The sequence below is a fragment of the Coturnix japonica genome, chromosome 12 (assembly GCF_054131305.1).
Source record: "Coturnix japonica strain WE chromosome 12, WE-NBRP24, whole genome shotgun sequence".
Taxonomy (NCBI): domain Eukaryota; kingdom Metazoa; phylum Chordata; class Aves; order Galliformes; family Phasianidae; genus Coturnix; species Coturnix japonica.
In genome coordinates this window covers 9,084,257-9,099,221 of record NC_140674.1, presented here as the reverse complement: position 1 = coordinate 9,099,221, position 14,965 = coordinate 9,084,257, and the positions used below count along the sequence as shown (strand labels likewise).

The 14,965-nt window shown below is 38.4% G+C and overlaps 1 long non-coding RNA gene across 7 annotated transcripts in view; it reads left to right on the top strand.

The window, feature by feature from the left end:
- LOC107318060 (uncharacterized) overlaps positions 1-14,965 on the top strand; it is a 213,050-nt gene that overhangs the window by 53,191 nt on the left and 144,894 nt on the right. For 5 of the 7 annotated variants that reach the window (XR_014933549.1, XR_014933547.1, XR_014933545.1 and 2 more), the window contains exon 5: positions 11,866-11,968. The exons of the other annotated variants lie outside the window; for them this stretch is intronic. This is a non-coding gene — a long non-coding RNA (uncharacterized LOC107318060). The remainder of the gene's footprint in view (positions 1-11,865; positions 11,969-14,965) is intronic. 7 annotated transcript variants of the gene reach the window in all.

Below are 14,965 nucleotides of genomic sequence, written 5' to 3'. Positions count from 1 at the left end.
TGGATCAGCTTTTACCAGACTGACTTACCTGGTGCATCAAGTTACAGGCCTGTGCTCATTAGAAGTGGTGGTGTGGGAGAAAGGAAATCTTGCTCTTATTCCCTTCCTATAATTCTATGTCTATAATTCATTGCCTTTGAGAACTGTCTTATCACAGCATCGGCTCATTAGTAGTTTAATACAGGATAAGCTTATTAGAGATAATCTGTTTACTGAATGTCCTTACCACAGAGCAATCTATTTAATAGCATCTTTTGAAGCTTTGTCTTCTGTGTATATCTTTTAAACTGATCCCTGATTATTCATCTGTATCTCTATCTTTCAGAGCTTTTCTGTAGGCTTGTAGCTGCTTTGACATAAAATTACAGTGTCTGGTGAATATGCTAATATACTAAATACTCTTATGGGGAAACAAGGAAAACTAACACTAGTTTATAATGAGATAGTGTGGGAAAATAATTCAGTCTGTCTGTAGTTGTTTAGACATAAAAATAATTTTCAGTATTATTAGGTATGACTTCTCTGAAGAGCTACTTTTCTAACAAATGTTGTCCTATTCTCAGCTGTGCTTATCACAGAGCTGTTTGAATATCCAGATGTTTTCCATCCAGCATACTGACCTCCCCTAGATCTGGCCCACTAGAAGAGGAAATGTATCCTGTATTCTTTCACAGATGACTAGATATGAGTGGAAAAACATATAAACAATAAAAGAAACAAGATGAGGAAAGAGTACTACAAATGACAAAATAAAGAACAGAAGGTAGAAGCTGTGAGAAATGTGAAGTAGTGAGCTTGTTTTATCTTTGGAAACAGCTCAATGTAATTCTGCACTGATGGTTCAAAATACATTGTATGTATTCTGCTGACACAGTAGCATCTCCACCAGTTACTGGAGAGGGCAATGCTGATGCAAATTGCACATTTGACCCTCTTTTCTTATGGTAGTTTAGGTGCATTTAAAACAGCACTACAAATTGTCAAGCAGCTTTTTCCTTTTGAAGGAAAGAGAATCTCAGGTTTACCAATAACAACAGTTTTGAAGTGCCTTAAGAATGATTCTGGTTTCTACAAAAATCCCTGAGTTTGAGGCACGTGGGTAACTGATGACATTTTTCTCTGATAAAGGTTTAAAATGAATCTTACTCAATGATTTAAATACTCTATTGTACACTCTGTACTTGCTTAAGTGATCCTTTCCCTGTTGATAAAGCCTGGATGATAAGTATCTAATCACCCTGTCTGAAACTTCTTTATGTAAGTGTGCTGCACTTAGACTAGTTTTGTTTCAGTGCTTATTGTACCTGGTTTGCTATTGGCAAGTGAATAGCATTGATTCTGCTGTACTTGGAGGTACTGCATCTCAGGTGCAAGGCATATTAGGTACTACAGAAGTACCATAATGAACTGTGACTTGTAGGCAAAGTCTAGCACCTTTCCAAACAACATTTTTATTTTATTTTGGGTCTTCTCTAATCTCTTTTCCTTTTCCTCGACTTAATTATCTGCACTCACAAAAGCAGACACAAGAGATAAAAGGCTGGAGTTGATATACATGTCAACCAATGTGATATTCATTCAAATGCTGCTCAAAAAACAAACACTGAAGGCTTTGAATAGGAGCAACTGATTCCATAATTTTGAAGTCAAATTATTCAAAGTTCATTCTTTGTACTGATAAATAATATACTGGTTCTGAGGGATGCTGAAACTACTGTGTAGATCAAGAGAGTAACAATTAATTTATGTTAGTAAATAAACATTATCAGCCAGTGATTGTAGAAATGCAGCATCCATCCTTGTTGTGCAGACTGAATCTTGCTGCTCCAGTTAGATATGCAGCTCCACGTGGCAGCAAAATGGAGAAGTGGTTCTTTGCGAGCACTTTAAAGCTACTATTGAATTCCTGTAAGTCCCAAGAAGTCTAGTACCTCCAGCCTGTAAAACAAGCTTCTCTATTTGGCCTCATTCATGTTTAGTCTGTTTCTTCTTGGCAAAAGCACTTCAGTGACGGTCTCCACCAGATTGACACTAAAGTGTTTTCTTTACTTGCCATCTGTCTGGACTGATTGGAAAAAGTAAAGTGGGGGCTTGTTTAGAAAAATATATAAGCAGTTCATTTGGCACAAAGTTTGTTACAGGCGTATGAGAAGCAGCTGGGTCCAGCTCAGGAGGTTAAAAAAAATTACTGGAGAGGGATGTACGAGTTTCATGTACAAGTTCATGTACTAAATGTGTTCTTTCATTTCAGCTGCAAGATGTGACTAAACAAATTAGCTGTGGCATTCAATTAGCTTTATTTTTTGTTTTCCCAGGCCACTTATTATGTTACAGGTGTAAATAGGAATCTGGTTTTTCAAATGTTGCCAATCAGGTGTAAGTACAACAGTGTAAGTGTAACTGAATAGGATTCAACACTCCTTAAATGCTTTCTTTCACCTTAATTCAGCCAAAGCATTTAAAAACATTACATTCAGTGTTTTTCCGGATTTCTTCTGGTTCTTTACATGTTTGTCTGAGAGGGCTGTTGTTTTGTGGTTCCTTGAGGACTGAGCTTTATTTCTTTCATTCTTTAACATCATGAAACTTTTGGCCAAAGACAGCTTAAAATAGCGATGAAATCCTTTTCATGGTAATGTTTTCTCCAAATATGTATATGTTTGTGTGTGTATGTGTATACAGCAAAGAGAGAGCAAAGCATGCTCATACTTTCTTCTTCAGCTCTGTGAATTGTTCAGCCTCACCCTTATCAGTGCTCAAAATCCATCATAGTTAGACATCAGAGTTAGTCTTTAAGTGATCTGTGTTTGGCCTAGTCTTCCATCTCCTCCTACTTCCGACTATCTATAGGTGTCTTTTGCTGTGTTTTTACCAGAGGACTCACTCTGCTTTTATTGGGTGAACCTTTGTCAAGGTCAGTGTGAAGCTGAGCTAAAAACTGTCTTTTTGGTTTCTGAAAAACAGAGGGAGGTTGAATTCTAACAGAAAAAAAAAAAAAAATGAGAAAAAAATAATTTTTACCTTCAGAGGCCATTAATTCCTGGTGGGAATTGTCTGCTGTGTGTAACATCATGCCCCTGTTTAATCACAGCTGTCTCATAATTATTTCTTGTAAAATTAAATGTTTTAGGAGGGAAATATTATTTACAGGCTCTTAGGATGGAGAGGGCAAGACCTCAGTCTATGATATTTCAAGTTATGCTGTCCAAGTCTTTATTTTTTTTCATGTTTCATAATCATAGAGGTCAAAAATTGCAAATATCTCCATGTGTTTTTAAATGAAATTTCACGTTTGCATACACATTTTTTTTAACATATTTAACTGAACTAAGAATATTTTGAGTTGTCATCATGTTTTTCTTCTTCTGATGTTTCACTTTTGGAAGCATTTCTCACAATGAGTGCTAATTTCTGACTCAAGCATGGACAGCTCAGGCCTCCTGGATTAGGTCTCTTCTATTACCGGATGAGATTTTTTTATTGGATGTGCACATTTAACGTTGCTTCTGTAAACTCTTCTAACAAATGAAGTCTGAATACTGAAAAGGATTGGGGAGCTGCCTTTGGTCTTCTAAATGTGAAAGTGTAGGTGAAGCTCAGCACTACTTTAGCTGCCATAGTCTGTGCTGATCAGCAGTGATGTGTCTGGGAGTCGTATAAGACTAGGTCAATGTGATTATTCAGGTACTCAGCTGTGTTATGCAATCAGTTGGAGACATCCACATATGAATTCTGGAATAGGGTGTATTTACCTCTCCTGTGGCTGGATATTCAGGAGGGATTTTTACAATTGCAAATTCTATTGTCCATAGCTAATTGCAGCTGTTTTGAAACTTGCTAACATGTGTTTTTTTTCTTCTTGAGTCTTAGATTAACATACAATTATTTTTGCCATTGTGTTGGTTTTGCAGCATCTGTTCTACTTGACACGTTCTTCGTCTCATCTTGTCTCTTACTCTGTGGCATTCTCCCATTCGGTATTTTACAAATATTGACTGCTGGGCTTTGGGATTCGTGTTTTTTGCTGGACCTTATTAGCTCACTTTAGTGATTTCACTACTGTTTGTTTTCAGTTGTAATATAGAGGCTTATTCTTCTGTGCTTCGTCAAAATTAGTACTTGTAGTACATAACATTTTTACAAATGAGGCAGGTCATGTTAGTAGATAAGAATATCTTACCTGAAAGATAAGAAATGTATGGGACAATAACATTTCTAATACAGCTAGTGTGGGCAGAGAGCAGATTTCATCATGGTAACTGCCATAGAATGTTAGCAACAATGCTGAATTAATCTGGAAAGTCCTTTTGGTAGAGATGGCAATTTTTGCTAAGTTTCCATAGGATGGTTTATGATAAGAGAGCAAAAAATGTTGTGCAGCTTATGTTCATAATTATGTACTTTTTCAAAGTTAAGCCTTGTCTTTCAGGAAGTAATAAGGGATAGGAAAATAATATAGAAAAAGGAATCATCATGTGGTTAAGGAGACAGCGTTCAGTACCTGGCTCTCAGTTGCTGGTTCACTTGACAGTAGATGATTTAATTTCACTAGTGATAGCACATAACCTATAGGTGTGCTCAGATTATAATTACCTGGTCTGTCAGTAAAGAGATGAGGGATGAAGCATGGCTTTGTTGCTTTCCTTGTATTACTCTAATCAAATGGCCATGGGCTTTGAAGAAATCAGCTGTAACAGAACCAATCTGGGAGACTGATGAAGTGGAGGAAGAATTATCTTTTCTGAGGTACTTTCTCAAGCACAGGGCCATCTCCTTTGGCTGGTAAATACATTTGTTAGCTGCTAAATACATTTGTTATTAGTCAAATCTGGCATAGAGTGCTCTGTTCCTCAGAAACATTCCCATATCTATGTTCAGCTGTGAATGGCCAGGACCAGGATGCCAAGCAAAGATTGGAGGTAATGGATAGTATATTCCTGTGCCTGTACTTCATAATGTTCATCTTCATACAAACTAGTTCCTATTCTAGCTTTTTAGCTATGGAAGTTGAGAAATCTCCCTCTGGCTTGCAGAAAGTTGTTCTGGTTTTCTTCCCATGTAAGTCTGAAAATCCAGCTGCAATTTCTTGCAGTTCATCCAAATCCCACTGTGGAATTTGGGTCACAACAAGAAAATGCAGCTGGTTTGGGTGCCGATGCTGAAATGATTAGCAAGCTTTCTATCTGTAGGAATTGATGAGTGAGCAGGGACGGGCACTGTGAACCCAGTATAAAATTTGACTTGGGGTTTTGGTGCTGGTGAGTCATGTAGTTGCTATAGCAGCTTACTGACCATGGAAACCAAATGGTGCTTCTCATCTCCTCATAGCACTGTGTTGCTGAAATTTGCCCGAAGACTGCTTCCACACAAGGTATTCTAGTCACACTTCAAATACCACCTACATCATTCCTCCATGTGCTGAATGGGGATCAAGGAAGTAGTCTGTTATATCATCTGACAGATTTCCATTTGTGTGTCCACTTCCCAGTCCAACCTGGAACATCAGCACCACCCTACATACTTTATACATACTTTTTTTGTGATTTTTTTTCTTTAAGCTGGAGAACTGCTTGTATTCCTCATCATCAAGTAAACAGGAATAATTTTTTAATTTCTTCAGTATTTCACCCATGTATGTTGTACATAAGATGATGCTTTCAGAGTTCAAAGCATTTCACGGGCAGTGTTTTTGGAGAGAAACAAAGGCATGAGAGACCACACAGTAGCTTGATGACAGAGCCAGGAGTAGCTTCAGATAACCCAGTGTATGTGCTTTAGTGATGAGAACTCACTATAATCCTCCTCAGTTCTTAAGATGGTTCCAGCTCTTTCTCCATCCCAGAGAGAGATTTCCATGTGCAGATCCTCTGAGAATCACCATGCTGGGAATTACTGTCAACTGCAAAGTGTGCTATTTGCACAATGAATTACTTAACTGAGGACCTTTTCTTTTTCCAGTTGCATTCACAGGAGATTTGATGGTAACAGAGCTGTCTTCTGATCTTTGCCGAGCTTATTTTCCAACAGAAATATCTGAATGAGGAAACAATGACTAAAGAGGATATGTGAACTGTCTAGCATACTGTAAGGACGCAAACATTCAAAGAGAGAGGATTTTTAAGATGTCTAAGGGGTGCAGTATTAGGAGAAAAAGCCTGAAATTAAACAGAAGAAAATTTAGGCTGACTGGTAGGAAACATTTCCTCACATGGTGTAGAGTTACCTCTGGAGAGAAATAGTGAAAGTCTCATGGCTTGAATGGTTTCAAAGAACAGAAAGGTTTGGAGAATGACTTTCCATTGGCGTGGGACAAACTATATAACCAAAGAGGTATTTTCCAGCTTCCCACTTGTAACTGACTCCAAGTTCAATGCCAAATTCATGTGTTAGTTATCAGGATTAAACAATGCCTATAAAATTGGGCTTAACTACAAGGCCATTTGAAAAAAGAGGAAAAATGCTCTAATACTGAAAATCATCGGAAACTCTGAGGAGATGGTTGCCTGATTTGGAAACTCCACCTAAGCTCACACACCTGTTTTCCAGCCATCCCCAAGACAAACTGCTATTGGCAGGGCTCTAATTGCCCTAAGCAGCTACACCTGGGGCCTCCTCACACCTGGCCATGAACCCAGGAACACTATTTAAGCCCGGAGCAGGGTGATTTGTTCTTTTCTTAAATAATGTTACAGCAGTGCTGTTCTCCAGCTCTACTCTGGCTGTACAGACATCCTGGCTCAGCCCGTGCCTCCCCACAGAGTTGCTGTGGCTGCCCGTTCTGGTTCCAGACAGTCTCTTCTGCTGCTGCCCACGTGTAGGTAAGTCTAAGGCTGCTTTTGCTGCCTCTGTGGAGAATGTTAATAGTGATTCAGCTTTAGCTCTGGCTTCTTATCTTACTGTAAGTCTGGAACTTTGGTGGGTTTTCTTGGTTTTTCTTTTTTTTGAGCTTGTGATTTATCTTGTGAAATCAATTCACATCTACGCAGCAAAAGTGATCTGAGTCTCAGTTGTTTGAACACTCTAAGAAAATCAGATACTTCACTGAGGAGAAAAGGAAACCTGTGTTGTTTGCCAAGTTTCAGGCTTGGATGGAGACGTGCTGGAGCTTAAATGTCAGCCAAGTGGGCCAAGTCACAACCTTTGATAAACTTTCTTAAGTGCTGTAAGAATTGCTGTGTTTTGTCTGTGTTTGTGTGAATTCAACTTAGCAGCTTAGAGTTGAGTTTCCTCATCAGCTCCTTTCTTTTTATTTCATGTTTATTGTTTGTTGTGTCCTTGAAGCTGTTGTTTTAATTGAACACTGTACAGAGTGGAAAAAAATGTGTAAAGAGAAGAAATAAATGTGCTTTCACATTTCTTTAAAAAAGCAATATTCAGGACTACTGATGCTGTTTAAAATCCACACAGGTTGTAATGATTAAACTCATCATGCAAGTGCTCTGAGCTCCACTTACGTTTTAATTCAGGAGTCTGAAAACAGCTGTGAGGGTGATGTGGGTGTGCTGCAGCTCAGGGAGAGGGAGGGGAGTGTCTGCAATCCTGTGAGAGCAGGTGTGGAAAAGGGGCATTCAGAATCAATAGGAATGGCTTAAGATGGTAGAATCTCCTATGTCACAGATAAGCTGTTGTACTGAAAGACTTGAGTTTTTCCCCTTGCAGGTAGACTAAGGGATAACTGCTGCATGGCTTTAGCCACAGGAAGGACCCTGGACCTGAACAGCTTAGAATTCCTAGTGATTGCTCTGGCCCCTATCTTCCTTTCTGCTTTTATGTTGTTAAACATATTCTATAACATTACCTGTGGGAAGGATCCTCTTATCTTAAAAACAGTATCTATAAAAAAAATTCTTCATCATCCCACCCTTCCCCAAGGCCCCTCGTCTGCATCAAACGTACAAAACACCTTTCCAGTGGCTACAAGTTGGCTGTGTGTGCTCTAATAGTGAAAAGCTTCCCAAGGCCTTTCAGTAGTTCGTTTAGAGTTGGAAAAAGCCAACGTACTTCAGAAGCAGATGTAATGTTCTAAACTTAGCAAAGCTTAATAGCCCTTGAGTGTGCTGCTACAGTGACCAGTGGAAAAAAAAAAAAGAAAAAAAAAGAATGCAAAGCCCTTGTTAAATGTCTATGAATCTATCTTTGGGTGCATTATATGAAATCAAGGTCAAATATTGGGAGTTGGCTGTTCTGTTTTGTTTATATAGCTCTGTTAGGGCACATATCAATGGTATGGCTCTATGCAAAAGAAGAGTAATAGTTTCTGTTCAGTCCCTGATGGGTGTTATTTAATTTAACAAAACTGTAAGTAGAACATGTTTTGGCTGTTTCTGTGTGAGACAGGTGGAGGGAATGAGCTTCAGACCACAGCTTTTATTGCTAAGCAGACTGAGTTCTTACCACAGATGGGAGGAACTGTCAACTCCATTTAAAGGTGATATTATAGGTCTATTGGGAAAATTAAGCTGTAAATGCCTGTATCCTGGTTAATATCTGTATCTGTAGAAGCATGCTATATCATTTTTTGACAGATTGGATGCATTTTCTCATTGTTAGAATAGACTGTAAATCTATTGAAAGGTCGAACGCTTAATAAATAAATACATATATTTGCTAACAGTAGTGGCAAAGGTGTTAAACCATGTGTTGGGAACCTCTGTTCAGAATTCACAGATGTGACTCAGTTAATTTAATAGTCTTACTCTGCAAGTTGTCAAAGTCAATTGGATGAGGCTCAGATTTCAGAGCTATTTTCTGTCAATAAAGGTACCAGAGCCTGATCTTTGGCTATTGTTTTAAAAGGATTATAAAAATGAGAGTAACTCTGTTATTCTGTAGAAGTAGTTACTGTAAATTTTCATATGATGGGGAAACAAGGTGACTTTATTTTGAGAGCAAAATACTTGAGGAAAGGCACTTTTGTATTCTGTGTAGTTTATTGCAAATCTTAATTACATAATTATCTGAGAGCGCACCAATAGCAAAATGCTGATAGAATTCACTGATAATTTGCAGTGGTAAAAATACACTGGGCACAGAGAAGTAGGGATGACAATGTTACTTTAAGATGCAAAGAGCTTGAGCTGTGGAATAAACTAAGAAAAGTGCCATTAAATTTTTTTAGAAGCAATGGGCTAAATTCATCATGCAGGTGGCCACGTGAATCTGCCCATCCCAGGGCATCGACGAAGCCTCACCAGGAAAAGGCCCACGCAAATTCAAATATATTTGAAGCTCTTGAAAATACAAAGTTTTCCTCTGCCATTTTACATTTTTATCCCATTAGAATCAGCATATCTGAAACTCCACCCACTATTTGCTCAATGCTCACTTCATCCTATAATAAAAGGATTTGTCCTTCCAAGAATGCTTGACATCTCCTTTCTCTTTCCTCTGATCATTGTGCAGATAATAATCAGTCTTGGTTAAATGATGTTTTAGAGAGATTGAAATTGTAAATGCGTCAGTGTAAAATACATCTGTATTTGCATAGGTGGGAAATCAGAATTTACCTAAACATATATCTGGTTGATGAAAGCATAAAAATAAAACTGTTTTTTGTAACAAGAAAACTACAACATAGCTTTTTGAAGGAATTGGTGATTTACCTGAAGAAAATTGCATGAATGCTTGCTAATGTGAGGACTTAACTGGATGGTTCCTTTAGGAGTAAGGATGCCTAATTCTAATTCTCCTTGGAGCCCTTGGCCTCAAACCCTTCTTACAAAAGGGTTTCATAGAATCATAGAATCTCCGAGGTTGGAAAAGACCTAGAAGATCATCAAGTCCAACCATTCACCTATTACTAATAGTTCCCATCTTTCGTCTTCCTTTCTTCAACTTTGCTGCTACAAGATCTGGTGTACTGTACTGGATGTCACCCATTGTTTGCAGAATGGTCTGCAACTATTATTATTTCAGGAATAATGTAATAATATACGTTGATTCTTTAAACACATACAGTTAAATTCGTTTCCCAGTGGCATCTCAGTAGGCTTTGCAAACAGCAATCAATCAATAACCTTCACAAGGCCCTCTCAATCACTTTTTAGTTAGAGGGAACTGAGGATAAGGATGTTGAAAGACTCGTTCAAGGTCACACAAAGTGTCTGCAGCTGATTTTTATTTATTTATTTATTTAAAGTCTTGGAGTCCAATTTCAAACTTCAGATCACACTGCCTCCTATATACGTGTGTTTTATGTGTTTATGTTTTGGGCAGGGTATAGGAGCAGTCTTGCCACAGTGACTTTCTGGGTCATTGGCTACTCTTTTATGAATTGTAAGCTGAACATCTGAATAGTACAGACATGAAGGATACTTCAGTAGTGTGAAAGCTGATGTAGGGAGGATGTAGATTTCTCACTAGGGAAACCACTGATGTGTTCCAACATCATTTGGTTTGCCACCAACCAACAGTCAGTCTGAGCAAGGTATTTGTTAATGCTGCTACAACAGATATTCATTATAAGCTACAGTTACCCACAGTTTACTCTGTTTATACAACCATTTAGTGGTTATTTATAAAAAATAAAATTTATATATGGTTATTGGAAGTATATTTTGGCAGGGAAGTGACCCTAGCAGAAATATGTCTGAATCAACACTCAGCTAGCAGTCACTCTTTATGCTGTCATATAAAACCTTGTTAAATAATATTTTGTTTCTATCTTCAATTGCTGTTATATAAGGCCAGTAATGAAAATCTCCCAAAGGATTGATAAATGGAGTGAGTTTTTCTGTACATTTTCTCCATAAAATAAAGAACTAAGCCAATGAGTATCAATGCTATTACCTAGTTGAAGTGCTTGCAATAAACTTCAATAGGAAATTGCTTACTTTTAGATTTTTACAGGTATAAAAATTCTCTATATTAAAATTAATTTTTTTTTTTTATTTTTTTTTTTTGAGAACTATGGATAATTTGCATTCATTAAGAAATTAACTTGTTTCAGTGGGAGTCTTAGGGTAAAATGATTGGCTGATGTTAATGTTCAGAAGATACTAAAAGTAGAATCTTGAATAGATGCTAATATTCTAAGAGCAATCTTAGGTGCAGAAAGAGAGGCATTGCCAGATTCAATTGTACTTGTTATATTTGAGACACCTTTATATCAATGTAGAACATTCTTGCCTTTTACTAATTTGCATTCATATGGTGGCATCTGGGATTGTTCAGTCTGGAGACAAGGAGGCTCAGGTGAGCCTTTACTGCTCTCTATAACTCCCTGAAAAGAGGTTGTGGCACGGTGGGGGTTGGGTTCTGCTCTCATGCAACAGTGTTAGCACCAGAAGGAAAGGTCTCAAGTTGTACCAGGAGGGATTTAGGCTGATTATTAGGAAGGATTTCTTCTCATAAAGAGTGGTCAGGTACTGGACAGGCTGCCCAGGGATGTACCATCCCTGGAGGTTTTTAACAGTAGCTATGTTACTGATGGACATAATGCGGTGGGTGGATCATTGGATACCTCCAACATGGTTTTGGAGGTATTTTCCAACCTTAAAGATTCTATGGTTTTAACACTGCTCTGATGGCACAATTTTATTCCAGTTTCTATTGTTTCTGTGCTTTTAAAATAAATCTTTGGATGGAAACCACTGGACTGAAATTTGCAATACAGAACTAAGAAAGAATAGAGATTTCTGCATGAAAGAATATACTAAAATATAGTTTTATGTGAGAAAGAAGTAGCGTCTGTTCTGGCAATAGGACAGACAGCATTGGTGGAAACTATGCTGCTTCTAGATCTGAATAAAGTATATCATACTTTGAAAGAGTCACTGCTGCAGTGACTGTTTGACAAAGTTAGACTTAGTTACTGCATGACAATAGCTTTTTTTTCTCATGCTTATGCATCTCAAAATCTTCCAGGAAGGAACCATGGCTATGGGATAGCTTTATAACTGTGACCACTGTGGCCCTTGCTGATTGCTGCAAGCAGACCAGACATCCATTCAGTTCTTCCAGGGGACTGGTGAGTTGGAAGTAGAGAATGATTCTTAATTGTGTTAATTTTGTGGGCTAATAACACTAGTACTTTTGGAATCTCAGTCTGACTGCAGAGCCGTGGTTATCTGGTAAAGGGATCAGCTTGTGTAGCCCTAACAGTGAATGGCCCAGCTTGGTGCTCCATTTGTTACTCAGACCATGCAGGTGCTTGCTCCTGCGCTCTCCCATGAGCTATGGTGTGGACAGTTTGTAAGGTGGATCTTGAGGTCTGGTCTCCTGCTGTTGTAGCTCCTTGTTGTGTTTGTTCTCTTAGTGTGGTATGTAACCCTTCCGCAGTAGCAGAGTTTCTGTTTACTCCTTTTGCAGAAGGGAAGTATCTTGGTCCTTGAGAGCTACTGTTCTGGATGTGTTGGGAGGTTCAGCATGTGTGTGAAGGGCTTCGCTTGTTGTTTTAACGTTCACTAGCATCCATAACCCTTGCAATCTCCAATATTCTGTAAGAACCTCTTGAGGAAATCTAGAAGTATTACAATACAAAGGAATAATCAACACAAGTAAAGGATATAACCCAGTGAGGAGGACTATCTTTCAGAGCTGGAATTTTTGAAGCCTTTCATGAACTCCTACAAAGTTGCTTGCTTGTGTTTGCAGCTGTTTGTGTAAAGTGATTTTTTTTTTTCTCTGTACACAATCATCTTCTAAAGTTGCTCGGGGCATGCTAGTTTTAAGGAGAGCACTACATACTGTGCTGTGAATAGAGTAGAGAAGTGGCCTTTATCCACTGCCCTCAGGAGCCATCAAGTAAGCATTGTTTCCCAGAGCTAAAATAAGGTATGTATTTAAGTATTTGAATCCGTAGTCGAGTTTGATGTGGACTAAGAGAACAAGACTGTATCAAATGAAGTACTAGAAAAACACAGTGGGAGGGGGGCAGAGAGGGGAAGGGAAAGGCAATTTTGTACTGCTACAGACATGGATTTCACTACATAGTCATGAATTTATTTATTTATTTTTTAAGTGTCTGGGTGTTTATCTACCAGAGCCTAGACATACACCACTCACCCTTTCAGAGCTTTTCCTTCTCTACTGTAAAGCAGCTCAGGAGCTCAGTAAGCTGTATCCTGGAAAAACACATTGCAGGAAATGGTACTTACCCTTTGATCTTTAGCTCCTTCTTCTGCTGTGATATACAGGGACTTGTTTTGTCTTTGCTCAGTGAGAACAGGCTTTTTTCATTTAGATTTATGGCAATTGCTCATTGCTTGTAGGGGCGGCCTTGGTGCCTTTTATAAAACATGCAGAAAACAGTCTTTTCTTCCTTATCTTATGACTTTCCATGCTGTCTGGAGGCTAAGGAATTTTTTGAGATATGAATTTGTTTGATTGCAAGGTATTAATTACTGTGGATTGGGTGCTACCATCCTGACTTTGAAGTATTATTCCATGCCCTACTGAACTTGAAAGAAGCCTTTGTAGACTAAGCTGGTTAAGTTACTGTGGAAGTTTGCAGCTCTTGCCCCAGAATAGCACATTTCTGTGGTCAGATGCTTGGGCTGCTGTAGCCAGTGGGGCTGTATATTTGCCCCTGGGTCCATCCTGTAGTTAATAGTTTGTGTTAATATATACGGGGCTGCTAATCAGTATTAGGAAGGAGATCAGAAGCTGGACAACGTATGTTACATAATGGAAAAGGTGGGAAAACTGAAGCCAGAAGAGAAGCTGGTAGCCTCTAACATGTGCCTGCAGCCTTTCCATTTATAAGTGAGGAAAAGGGGGACTGCCTTGTTTCATTCAGTCCTGTGGTGATGGCAGAAAGGATTTACTGCCTGTTCCTTTTCTTTAACTGCATGTGCCTTTTCATTTTGGAGGAACCCGATAATTGGTGAATGGTAACCAGACTGGCTCCCTTGGGAGGAGCCAAATTGTCAGTCAGACTGTCTCCATTTTCCTTGGAAATGCCAGGCCAATATTTGAGATTCTTCATTGTTGTCAGGAGGTGGTATAGACTCTGCTTCTTTCTCGTATCAGTTAGTGTTTGAAGAATGCACGTGTGATCATCTCCTGAGCCGTCAATGTATGAGGAAAGTTAAAGTGGAAACTGACAGCAGAAGTGTAATGTTTTCATGTCTTTTTCAGTCTTTCTAACCACTTTCTTCTCAGTACTTCACATAAATAACTGAATTTTCAGTGCATAAAGCTCCTAAGTGTAAGAAATGTAGACATTTTAGAGCTGTTTGTTTGTGGCAAAGTTCTTTCACTTGCATCTGTATCCAGTTATAGGGTTTTGTGATAAGTCCACATAGACACTTCTATACACTTTCAGTTTGATACCTGTATTTTAGAGGAGAAAGGATATAATAATGAAGGGAAGACTGACACGATGAGAAAATAAAAATGTAGAGGTGGCTTTTCTTCCATGCAGTTATATGGCACTATCGACTAACATTTATATGCCACTGCAAGTCTTTTTTTTTCCTTGGTTAATTTTATCACACAGTAGTATCCTTTTTGATCTGGAATTATCTGTATGTCAGTACACCTTGCAATTACAAACGAAGTAACGAATCAGTGAAAAACTCTCAGTAAGTTTTCTGCATCTTGATTGCCTTATTTGTTAAACCTGATGATCTTTAATCTCCAAGATCTACAATCATCCAACTGCTTCCTTTATTATAACACTTACATGTGAATTTTCTGTGGGTTTAAAAAAATAAAAAAAGCCTTTTTATACAGCTGCATGCTTTCATGCAGAATTAATGACTTGATAAACATTAGATTGTTATTGTTTATGCAGATGCAGTCTGCTCCCTGAAAAAAAGCCAGGTTGCATACTGTGTGTGTGATTTACTGTAAGAAAAAGGAAAGCCTTTTTTGTAGGAAAACCAAGAGTGGAATCCATGGTTTGAAAACCAATGATTACATGCATAGAAAATTCTCCTCTGTTAAGGAGAACTCCTCACTATCAAATAGCCATTCCTTTCTTCTTGCCAAGAATGGCAGAGGTCCAAGTGCAAGCAGTTGA